We start from the raw sequence: 11,623 nt of genomic DNA, 5'->3' as shown, positions 1-11,623 counted from the left end.
ACCCCCCCCCCTCTCTCTCTCTCTCTCTCTCTCTCTAACTTTTTTGTCTGGCATAGAGGGCAGAAAGGGAGCACTGGGGCCAGGGAGATACCAGCCAACCAACTGCCATCTAGGAGTCCTGAGACCCAAGAGGGTGGAGAAATTGTGTACTCTTAGTCCAGACCGGTAGACTTCTCAGCAGAGCTGGTGAGCTCCAGGAAAGGGAATCCAGGTGCGCCTGTGAGATGAGACCCAGTGTCTAACTTCAAGTCAGCATGTGAGCAGAGCAACTACATCTCTAAGGTTGCAGGCATAGCAAACAGAGGAGGAGTCACTTCTCTTAATAGAAACGAGGAAGAAACTGTGCCAGAGGGGACGATTATTGCCATTCTGTTTCCATTTCAGCATTCATACAGGGGAAACGGGTAAGTTCCTCTCACCGTTCTGTGTTCACCTTAGGCAAGACTGGTCTCTGCCCTCCTCTCCTCAATTTTGGTACCAGCTCCTCACACAACCTTCCCCCAGACTGATTCCTATAAGGAAAATTAGTAGAGGAAAGTGGCAGTCCCATTTTTAATAGGAAGCTGTTAAAGCGGGGTTGAGGGGGGTGGCATTCAGGCACAGTTTGAATTGCAGAGCCCAGTCAAGGTTTGGCAACTGGATGGAAATGCTAGTAAATAATCTGCAATTTGCTTGGATGTCATTCTCTTTTGAGGGTGCTCTTATGCATGTGTGGCCTTGAGCTAATTCTGGACTGTTGTTTACAAAGGTAAGCAAGGTGTATTCTGGTTTTCCTTGCTGGGCATTTCATTGCTTTCCAAAGATGAGGCGTGCAGAGCACTCATGACTTGGATAAAGCAGTGTGGTTATACTTTCCAGTCTTTTTTATTTTCTCATGACTGCTGGTGAAAATGGAAGCAGTCTGTTCTAAATCTGGGCAAAGGGTGAGAGATTACACTATATTTACGTTTCATTCCTGATGGATATTGACTAGTTTGTCTATAGCTGAATGTATAGAAGCACTGCTACCTAAAGTAGAAAGAAGTGATGTGCGGAGTATTGCTGGAGCTGAAACAAGGCAGATCACTCTGCCTTTGCTTCACCTGATCTCACCAGCAGAAAGGACATAGATGTTACTTATGACGATAAAGTCAGTAAGAATATAAATTATCAGTAAAGTTGAATTTCTCTCATTAATTTTTCTTTTAAAAAGCAGAAACATAAATGATCTAGGTGAAATCGTTCAATCATCCTTAGTTCTGGTAGATTCCATGTTCATTTATTCTGCGCTTATTTACCAGACTGTGGTTTGCTTTCTTCTTGGATGGCTAATTGCTGAGCAAAATGTCATTATGTCCTGATGGCAGTCAGTGACATATCCTAAATAATTGGCTTACCCATTTCAAGTAGGATTTGTTAAGAAGAGCAGCTTAGGTTTATTCCTGTGCACTTGGAGCTGTTTTGTAATTTTCTGATATAATTTTGATACCTCACCCTGGTATTTCCTGAACATCAGTATAATATATTTACTTGTATGACCTAGATGTTTGTTTAATATGCAGTGCTGGCATTGGCTCTTTCCTTTGAGTACATAATATTGCTTCCATTCACTCTCATATTTTTCCCTATTCTCACAAACTACCCTTAGCTTACAGGATAAAAGAGGAAATAAAACATGAGAATAACGGTTTAATAAGCAATAAGAAATTCATTGGAAATTAAAAGTAAGTAAAGATAAGAGAGGAGAGAGGGATAAATTAGGAGTTTGGAATTAAGAAATATTTACTTTAGTATAAAATAGATAAACAACAGAGACTTACTATATGGCACAGGGAACTACATCAGTATCTTGTAATAACCTATAATGGAAAAGAATCTAAAAAAAGAATATACATATATATTCATATGTATGTATATATATAACATATACAGAACTGAATCACTTTCCTATGTACCTGAACCTAACACAGCAGTGCACATCAAAATTATGCTTCATTTTTTTCTCAAGAAAGTAAATACAGCCTTATGGAAGCTTAACCCCATTCACAGGCAGAAAATGTTACTTTCTTCAAGGGTTTAATAATGTTGATAAGATGAATTTTCTTGAAAACAAGATAAACCCTCTTTTTCAAAATGAGCAGGTAAGCAAGATAAAGCTTTTCTTTTTATCACTAACTATTCCTTAACCAAATTATACATAAATAATATATTGGTTAATAAAGGAAATGAGCCAGAGAGAATCAGAACAGGGGGAAGGAAGGGAGCTCAGAGAGAAGGCAGTTATTTATTTATTTATTTACTTATTTACTTATTTATTTATTTATTACCAGATTTAAAGTGATGGTACTTTTCAAAGCAAGGTGGTTTTTTTTTTAAGTTCATTGCAACAGAACTTTAAGGTTGGTGGAACAGAGATGTTTAAGTTCAACAAATTTGGATTTGGCTTATTAAGATGGCATTCATTGTTTCTTTTATTTTCAATAATTGTCATTTAAGTACCAAGAGAGAATTGGTTCACCCAGATTTTTATAAAATTATTAAATTTGGTAGTATCAATCAGAGGGGAATTGGTAAAGTTGAAAAATTATCGAGACACTTCTGTTGAATTCAGATTATTTTCCCTTCATTGAACTTAAGGTATTTAAGGAGGTAGAAAAATAGCATGAAGTAATTTGGGATAAAACACATATTAAAATATATTTAAAATAACTTGTCCTAGAAATAATCAGAACCCTCTAGAAAGAAGAGATCATGATAACTGTAGTTAGTGCCCGAATGGTATTCTGACTCTCCACTCACACTTGATAGCATTTTATTGGCACTAATTAAAAATACAACATTATCTCCTTCCAACAAAGAAGGACAATGTTATCTTAAAAAGAATATTCAGTATTCCCTAAACTATGGCTTTGATCTAACCATACCTGCTAATCAACTGTAGATGCTCAATTATTTATTTATTACTGAATGGAATAGTTATTTAAACAAAACCCCAGAGGCTGTCTTTTCTCACTGCACAATGTTCACACAACCATTCAAATCTCTTTTGTCCAGACGCATTAAGACTATCAAGCAGCTTTCCTACTTACAATGTATGAAGTTAACCCCAATTTTTAATGAAATGGATGTTTAATTCATGTTTTTACAGATGAATCCAGGTCAGATTAATCCCGGTAAGCTCTTCACTGTCATTTCTTGGTTCCTCTTGATGCCTGTGCTCAGGACCAGGGACCATACAGAACTGGCAGCTCTTTCAGTGGATAGATTTTTGGGTACTATTCACTGCCAAACTCCCAGTCACAGAGATGTGGTTATCAGTGTGAAAACCTTACAAAGTGAATCAGCAAATGAATCAATAAGATCCACATCCTTGCCAACAATTTTTTTTTCTTTTTTTTAGCGAGATTGGGAGGGGGCCTGAAACTGAACGTGTTATGTGCGTTGTGGGAGAGTCTGCAAGTTAAGTTTCAGTCCTCGTGCTGCGGCCCTTTTCTCTTTAAACTTACAGGCATTCTTACCCAGGATGAGAACATAACTCTTTTTTTTTTTAATGATGCTGTAAATTTACATCATATCATCCGACAGGAATGTGTGCGCATGTGACAGTGTGTCCGGGAGGTGTTGGCTGGTGGTGAAGAGCACAGACTCTGGTATCTAACCAACTGCATTTGCGTCAAGTTCTAGATTTATGTCAGCTTTTACTAGGTTTGGTGCAGTAGCAACCATTCCAAGCTCCCAGTGACTTAACAAAACAAAGTTTATTTCTCCCCCAAATTATATGCCTTTGCTGGTCAGCTGTGACTCAGCAATGGCTCTTAAAAGTCCTGCCCAGATATGACACAAGTTATCCACTCACATTCTGTTGACCAAAAGCAAGCCACGTGCCCTGCCGATGCCGATGGTCAGTGATGTGGAGATGTATATTTCTCCCATGCGGAGGTACTACAAGTCACATAGCAACAGGTGGAGATGTGTGATCTTCTTACAGAGAAGACAGTGATACCTGGTGACATGATAGAGTCCGTGGCACTGAGTGACATTGCTCTACTTCGAGCTCTTGGTTTGCCTATGTGTAAAGTGGAAGTAATAATAATACCTACTTCAGAGATGTTATGAGGATCAATGTGATCGTGAAGTTCTTAGTGCAGTGTCCAGAACAAAGTAGTCACTATATCAGTAGTAGATGCTGTTATTTATTTCTAACACTGTGTCATTAAATTCCATCCTCAATGAGGCTATATGAACTCTATTAATTAGATAGCTGCCGCAATGGGGAAGTCCCTAAATCACAGCTGCTTAGCAAAATAGAAGATTATTTTTCATCCGTGTGAATCTAATGGCAGAGACATACCAGCACCCAGGGTGGTGGATACTTATTAATCTTTAACACCTGGCTTCCACGATCCCCTGAGTGTCTGATATGCAGTTGGCAGATAGGGAAAGGGAGAAGCAGATGATTATGTGGGAGATTTTCAGTGGTACTAGTCTGGAAGTAATTCTTTCTGTCTTGCCCATATTCTATCACTACACCTAACTGCAAGGGTAGCTGGAAATGGTAGTTTAGCTCCATGCCCAAGAGGAAGGCAGACTGGTAGGGTGGACACATTTGAGTCTTTGACATATACGCCCAATATTAAGCATGCAGATTTGATTACTGTAATATAAATGTCTGATATCAAAGAAATACAGTTAGTATGGGTCAGGAATAGAGTGGAGGAGAGGAGATGATTTGTCCCAGTGGTGAAAAGATCCCTGGTTGAAAATAGTGTTTTGTTGAGCCCCTGAATCTTTCTTCAGTGGTGAATTTTTTATTAATTAATTTATAGTTACTTTACTATATTGCTAAAGCTGAAACTCCAGTACTTCGACCACCTCATGCAAAGAGTTGACTCATTGGAAAAGGCTCTGATGATGCGAGGGATTGGGAGCAGGAGAAAAAGGGGACGACAGAGGATGAGATGGCTGGATGGCATCACCAACTCGATGGACATGAGTTTGGGTGAACTCCAGGAGTTGGTGATGGACAGGGAGGCCTGGTGTGCTGCAATTAATGGGGTTGCAAAGAGTTGGACATGACTGAGCAACTGAACTGAACTGAACTGAACTTACTATATTGTGGTGGTTTTTGCCATACATCGACATGATTTTAGTTGGGATCTTTTGACTTTAGGGGCTTCCCAGGTGGCACCAGTGGTAAAGAACCTGCCTGCCAAGGTGGAAAACATAAGAGACACCGGGTTCGATCCCTGGGTCAAGAAGATACCCTGGAGGTGGGCATGGCAACCCACTCCAATATTCTTGCCTGGAGAATCCCATGGATAGAGGAGCCTGGTGGCCTACAGTCCATAGAGTTGAAAAGGGTCAGACATGACTGAAGTGACTTACCATGCATGACTTCAGGATTAGGCGTATTTGTTGTTTACAAAAGAGAAGCAAATCCATACTGTTTGCTTTCTGGTAGCCGAACCATTAAAGCAGACACAAAGAAGAGCCATCTTCACAAGCTATGCTTGGAAGGAAGTTCCCAGTCCTGACAGGGACACCTACGTTGTGTCTCAGAAGGCTGAAGAATTAGATGCTGTCTTCCAATATCTGCTACTTGCTGTCGACTAGCGATTTGCATTGTGTTTTGAATCACATAAACATCTACAGGTTAGATACATGCTCTAAGTTTAGGTTGAATTAATCCAGCAATAGTCAGTGTTCTTCTGAAAATAGACCATGTAATTTGTAAGCAGTCTTGGAGAACTCCTGCCTGCCTCAAGCATAGAATGTACCTTTGGAATCTAAGAACTATACCTTGTCACTAGAAGGGAGAGATTGGTTTTAATGATACATATGCATTTAGAAGGGGCTTCCCTTCTCAGATGACTTAGATGATAAAGAATCTGCCTATAATGCAGGAGACCTGGGTTCTATCCCTGGGTCAGGAAGATCCCCTGGAGAAGGGAATGGCTACCCACTCTAGTATTCTTGCCTGGAGAACTCCATGGATGGGGAGCATGGTGGGCTATAGTCTATGGGGTTGCAAAGAGTTGGACACAACTGAGCCACTAACACTTTCATTTTTTCATATGTTTAGAAAAGAGAAATGTCAGAAGGAGATGCGTGAGAAAGCAACGTGGTGATGATCCCATAATGCTTCCAGCTCTTTTATATCATTCTGTTTCTCCAGCCAAGGTGCCAAAGCCCTGGTGCAGTCAGGCAGGGCCAAGGTTGCCAACCTGAAACAGTGAACATCCCCCATTAATATGTGAAGACATCCTGCTCATCCTTCTATGGGGCAGTTATACTGGATTAGAGAACTCTTGAACACTGTAAATATCTTACCATTGCAAAGTGAATAACATCTCACTGTGTAACTTGTATCTAATGACTTGAGTATCCTTGAGAAGAGGCATTATTTCGCTACCACTGTTACCAAAAGTAGGGTCTGGCTGCTCACCACTCAAAAGCCAATGAAGAAGTCAGGAAAGTGGAAAGGAAAGTTGGTCTTATTTTAGATGCCAGCAACTGGCGGGGGAGGCAGACTTCTGTCCAAAGGCTGACTCCCCTGTCACTGACAATCAGTGGGCAAGAGCGTTTATAGACAGAGGGAAGGGGCTACATCCAGAAGTCATCTTGAAATTGACAGTCAGCTCTGACTGTCATCTTGAAATTGATCATCAATGGTCTGACCAGCATTGTCTTGATTGTTTTACGTACAGTTAGTCTTCAGTTCCAGGGTCAGCTTTTTTCCATTTCTTGAGGCCGTTGCTTATGGCAGCTTATGTCACGGCTACAGTCCCATCATCATGTAGCTAACCTCTCCACCTGGTGGGGGTTTCAGTATCTATGAGACAGCTCTCAAGATATGGCTCAGAATATTATCTGTAGCCCTTGAGAAGGAACTAAGGGCCCTCGACTGTGCCTAATGACTAAACTATAATTATTTGATCTCCTTTGAGTGTTTTCCTTTGTTTCTGCGTGTTCTCATTTCCCTGATTAAACTTATTTTTTTGCCAAAGTTTGTTTTCCCAGACCAAAACGCAGGCTGAAGACTTGGGGGTGGTGGGGGCCGATTATCACAGGGTCCTACTGTTTCACCAGCTCCTGTCATTTCAACTAGAAGGGATATAACCTGACTCAGTGGCTTACAGAAGGGTGCAATTAGGATGATAGGTAAGTCTAAACCATATAAAGTAAGAAACAGATGAAGGAATTGTGGGTATTTCTCCTAGAGAATTCTTGACTGAGGAGCAGGAAGGTCATTTTCAGGTATCTTGATATTTGAAGATGAAGAAACTAGAGTTGCTCTGCTGGCCTCTACAGGTACAAGTAGGACCTAGTGGTAGAAGTTACAAAGTGACATATTTCCATTCAGTCTAAGAAAGAATGTTCTGTAGTCAGAGCTAGGCAGGGCCGATATGATCTATTCTCTCCATTGGCGCCGCTCTGAGTCCCCCATCCCTGGAAGGCACAAAGGAGGGAGGAGTTAACAAGTGCGATCGACATGTTGCCTGTGTTTTAAAGTCTCTACCAGCGCAAAGAGCCTCCAGGTCCCATGAGGGCAGTGATGACCTACAGTTTCGGTCCACAAATCAGGCTGGATCTCTATGAGGTCCATAGAGTGGGCTATGATGGTCACTCTATGAGGTCATCATTTTATGGGGAAACCATCATTTCTCTAAGAGAGAAAGGAGTCTATTTCTCCAAAGTGACATTTCAGTCCATACACACAGTGTGTGGTTGGTGGGAACAGGCCTGGAATGTAGGGACCACGTGGTGAGGCTGTATCTATGGGACTCACCACTCAAGGAAAAGACTTACGCATCTGATTGATGTTGTCAGTACCTCTCTATCTGCAATCGACAGGTAGGACATGAAATACCTCTTTGGAGGTATCTCATGGCACTCTGGGGGCTTCCCAGGTGGACCTAATGGTAAAGAACCCACCTGCCAATGCAGGAGATGCAAGAGACATGGGTTCAATCCCTGGGTTGGAAAGATGCCCTGGAGGAGGAAATGGCAACCCACTCCTGTACGCTTGCCTGGAAAATTCCATGGACAGAGGAGCCTGGTGGGCTACAGTCCATGGGGCCCCAAAGAGTCAGACACGACTGAGCACACACACACACACAGCACTCTAAACTTCTTACTTGTGAGAAGCCCCAAGTTCTTTACAGTTTCGGGACCCCATTGACATCAGCCAGAGTACGATTCAGATTTACAGACGGGTCTTTTGTGCAAAACATGGTGTGAATAACATAAAATCCCTACTCTTAAGGAATCCAGTTTCAGTTTTAGCAAAGAAAGAATGGAGCCCTTCCTTTTAGGCTCTGTCTTGAAGACTCACCGGTGAATACCCTAAATATATAGTCACCCACTTGGGGTGAGCAGGCCCCTCGCAGTGAGACACAGAAGGAGAGAGGATGCAGAGAAGCAAGTGAAGACATGCTGTCACAAAGGGATTCCTCCACTGAGGAGACTGCGTTAGGCGGCCCTCTTTCTCATCAGCAGCTGAGCCCCTCTCCTGGCTCCTTTCTGGCCCCCGGTGGATCTCTGTCGGCTGAAGGAAGCATCAGAGCGTGCAGAAGTCAGCTTAGGTCAGTGGTTCCCAAACTGTGTCCCGGAACCGGAAGCAATGGTATCACCTGCGCGACTGGTTGCAAATGCTAATTCTCAAGCCCACCCCAGACCCACTAAATCAGAAACTGGGGATGGAGCAAACCATTTGCATATCTCCTCCAGGAAGTCAAACACACACTGATGCTAAGAACGGCTGGCTTAGGTCCTTCTCAAACACTGCCCCTCCTGTAGGCTTCTTCCCGTAGTGAAGACTTCCACATGGGTACTCACCTGAGAACCTTGCAAAGTCACAACCGGCAACAGAATGCCTGTCCTTACCGTCCTCTGCATGGTCTCAGTGCCCAGGGGGAAGAGACAACAACAAAAGGCTTTTGTTCCAACAGATAAAATACGCAGCATCCACACTAAGTGGAGAAGATTATGGGCAGAAAGCAAGGGCTTCTCTATCGTTCTCTTTATACAAATACACTGCTTAGTCTTTTGGAGTTCCAGATAATCCGTCCAGAAGGTTTTTAGTTCTTACATTAAATTAATAGTCTCATCTATTATCCTTTAAATAAAAGATGCTATCAAGAAATTAAAATGGTGTACTCTGGAGAAAAGCCAGAGTACAAAAAAATTGAATAGCCGGCTTATCATGGCAAACCTTCATGCAACCAAAGGGAGAATAATTATAGTTCTATAACATCCGCTTTTGTTTAAAACATCTCTTGACCATCTGTGTATTTCCAGACATTGACCTTTAATAGCTGCTCCCTGGATTATCATAGGGCCTGGAACCAGTCAGTCAACAGATCTTTAAGACTATTTACTACGTGTTGAAAAAAAATTTGCACAATATGAGAGTTGCGAGTTAAGCTTTATTTGGGGAAAAATGAGGACTGCAGCCTGGGAGGCAGTGTTTCAGAAAACTCTGAGAAGTTGCTCCAAGGAGAATAGGGAAGGAACTGGGATGTATAGGAGTTTGACAGCAAAGGGCAAGTAGTTGGAACATTAAGATTGTTGATTAAAGAAAACCAGGTATCCCAAGTTAAGGAACTTGGAGCTTTTCTACATATGGGAAGATGCAAGAGTCTGGACTCACTGAAATCATTTCTTTGATATGCACCTCACGTACCGGGGGCCAGTATCCTGTGTGTTCACATCCTGAGTTTCCTCAGGGCTCACCCTAGGGAGTGGCCTCAGGCTGATGGCTACTAGATGGCAGGTACTTTTCAGCCCTGAGTTTGTTCAGGGATCACCGGCTCATGTTGGATGATGGTGACATCCTTTGTTTAACTGATATGGCAGGAAATATACCATTTATCACCTGGAAAGAAGACAAGGGAAGAAAAGGGGAAAAGCATCCCCATTTCAGCCCTCACAGGCATTAGACTTTACAAAAACAGTATCATCAGTGAAACAGTACTGTACAAGACAAAGACGCATAGCTTTAAACAAGAGAGCGCTAGGTCCTGAGTAAGGAAACGGGAGGTTAACCAAGGCTGGTAACAAGAGGAAACATCCAAGAATATGGTGAAAGGTAAAGGAATCTTTGAAGAAGTGGGATTTCGATGGGGAAACAGGAAAGGAAAGGCTTTTCAAATGAAAAATCAGTCTGCATGCAGAGAGGATGGGCAGTGAGGTTTGGGCAGGCAGGGGTATGGTGGACCACGCCATGGAGAAAATAAAGACCAGGCATCAGCGTGGACCTTGAGTCTTAGATCTCAAGGAGTGGCTTTGGTTGGGGGGCAGAGGGGAGAATACAGACTTTACTTTGTCACTTTTGTCTGTCAGCCTTGGGCAAGGCAAACTTGAGAAGAAATACTGGAAACAGCCGGACACTGATAGGGAAGAAGACCTAGCATCTTGACTCAGAATCATCAACCCCCAACAGAGAAATGGTCCCATTTGAGCGCCATCAGTGGTGCTGAAATTAGATCACTCATGAGTGGAGAGACCAGGCTGATGATGGCTTCAGTCCAAAGAAAGCTCCAAAATCATGTACTCCATGAGCAAGAGGGATTGCATGTGGCCCTAGTCCAGGTGTGGAGTGTCAAGCTCGTTCCGGTGGGTAAATAACACAACTGGGAAGCAGGCTGAGCGAGGGCTGCCCTAGAGCTGAGCTGAGAGCTGCAGTTCCATGGTTATTACCACCCTCACGTGCAAACACTGGGCTGCAGCATTCCAAAATGTGTCTTTGGGAATTTGTCATTCCTGAGGCATCGTGAGGACAAGGATGCCCATGGTTACATATGGGGGATTTGTTAATCCTGCCAGTGACAGGGCCTTGCTATTTTGTGATACAGAGCAGAGAGAAAAAAGAACTCCTTGGACTCCTTTCTCGTTTGCAAAAACAGTGTTGCTTGATATTCGTCTCATAGTCATTCCTTGTCATGTATGTCGGAATCCCACAGTTTTCTCTGCCCTTGGAGTAAAACTCACTAAAGACTTGATGGAAATCACTGGGGATTTAGTCTGGCTCTGAACAGCATGAATGGAGCCCCCAGGAAACGTGGGGTTTTAGATGGGTTGCGGCTCAGTAGCCTGTCACTAACTCAGACCTCCCACCGAGCTGTCACCAAAGAGTAAACATTAATTGGGCTTTGTGTGGACCCAGCTTCCTTTGGGAATAGCCCCAGTGGCTTGGCCCCCTTCAGCACAAGGCCAGGTGTCGATGAGATTTACCACTGTAAAAAGAGTAAAGATCATTTTTACAAGACATCAAAATGGTAAAAATAGTGAACTACAATATGTTTATTTCAGCCAGTTTTATTTTTCAGAAAAATAGTTCCTTCAGTCTACACTGTGGATATAAGAATCTTGATTCTTCATTCCTGTTATGTGCAGAAGTAGTTTATTTTAAATTAGCCATGTGGAATCTTTTGTGAGATTTGGCTATCATGGGGAGAACAAAACAGGTTATGTTGGGTGCTTGGTAATGATGGTGATTATCTGGAATTCACAGATCAGAAAGAATAAATGCCCTGAAAATTCCTGGTTGTAAATAATCCTCTAATCTCCAAGACAATACCAAGTGAAGTGAAGTAAAGAGAAGTCGCTCAGTCATGTCTGACTCTTTGCAACACCATGAACT

At 42.4% G+C, this 11,623-nt stretch overlaps 1 protein-coding gene across 1 annotated transcript in view; it reads left to right on the top strand.

The window, feature by feature from the left end:
• KCNJ6 (potassium inwardly rectifying channel subfamily J member 6) overlaps window positions 1-11,623 on the top strand; it is a 362,021-nt gene that overhangs the window by 2,595 nt on the left and 347,803 nt on the right. The window lies entirely within an intron of this gene.

Source organism: Ovis aries, chromosome 1 (genome assembly GCF_016772045.2).
Source record: "Ovis aries strain OAR_USU_Benz2616 breed Rambouillet chromosome 1, ARS-UI_Ramb_v3.0, whole genome shotgun sequence".
Lineage (NCBI taxonomy): Eukaryota > Metazoa > Chordata > Mammalia > Artiodactyla > Bovidae > Ovis > Ovis aries.
Note: the sequence above shows the minus strand (reverse complement) of the source record. Positions and strands in the feature narration are given on the sequence as shown.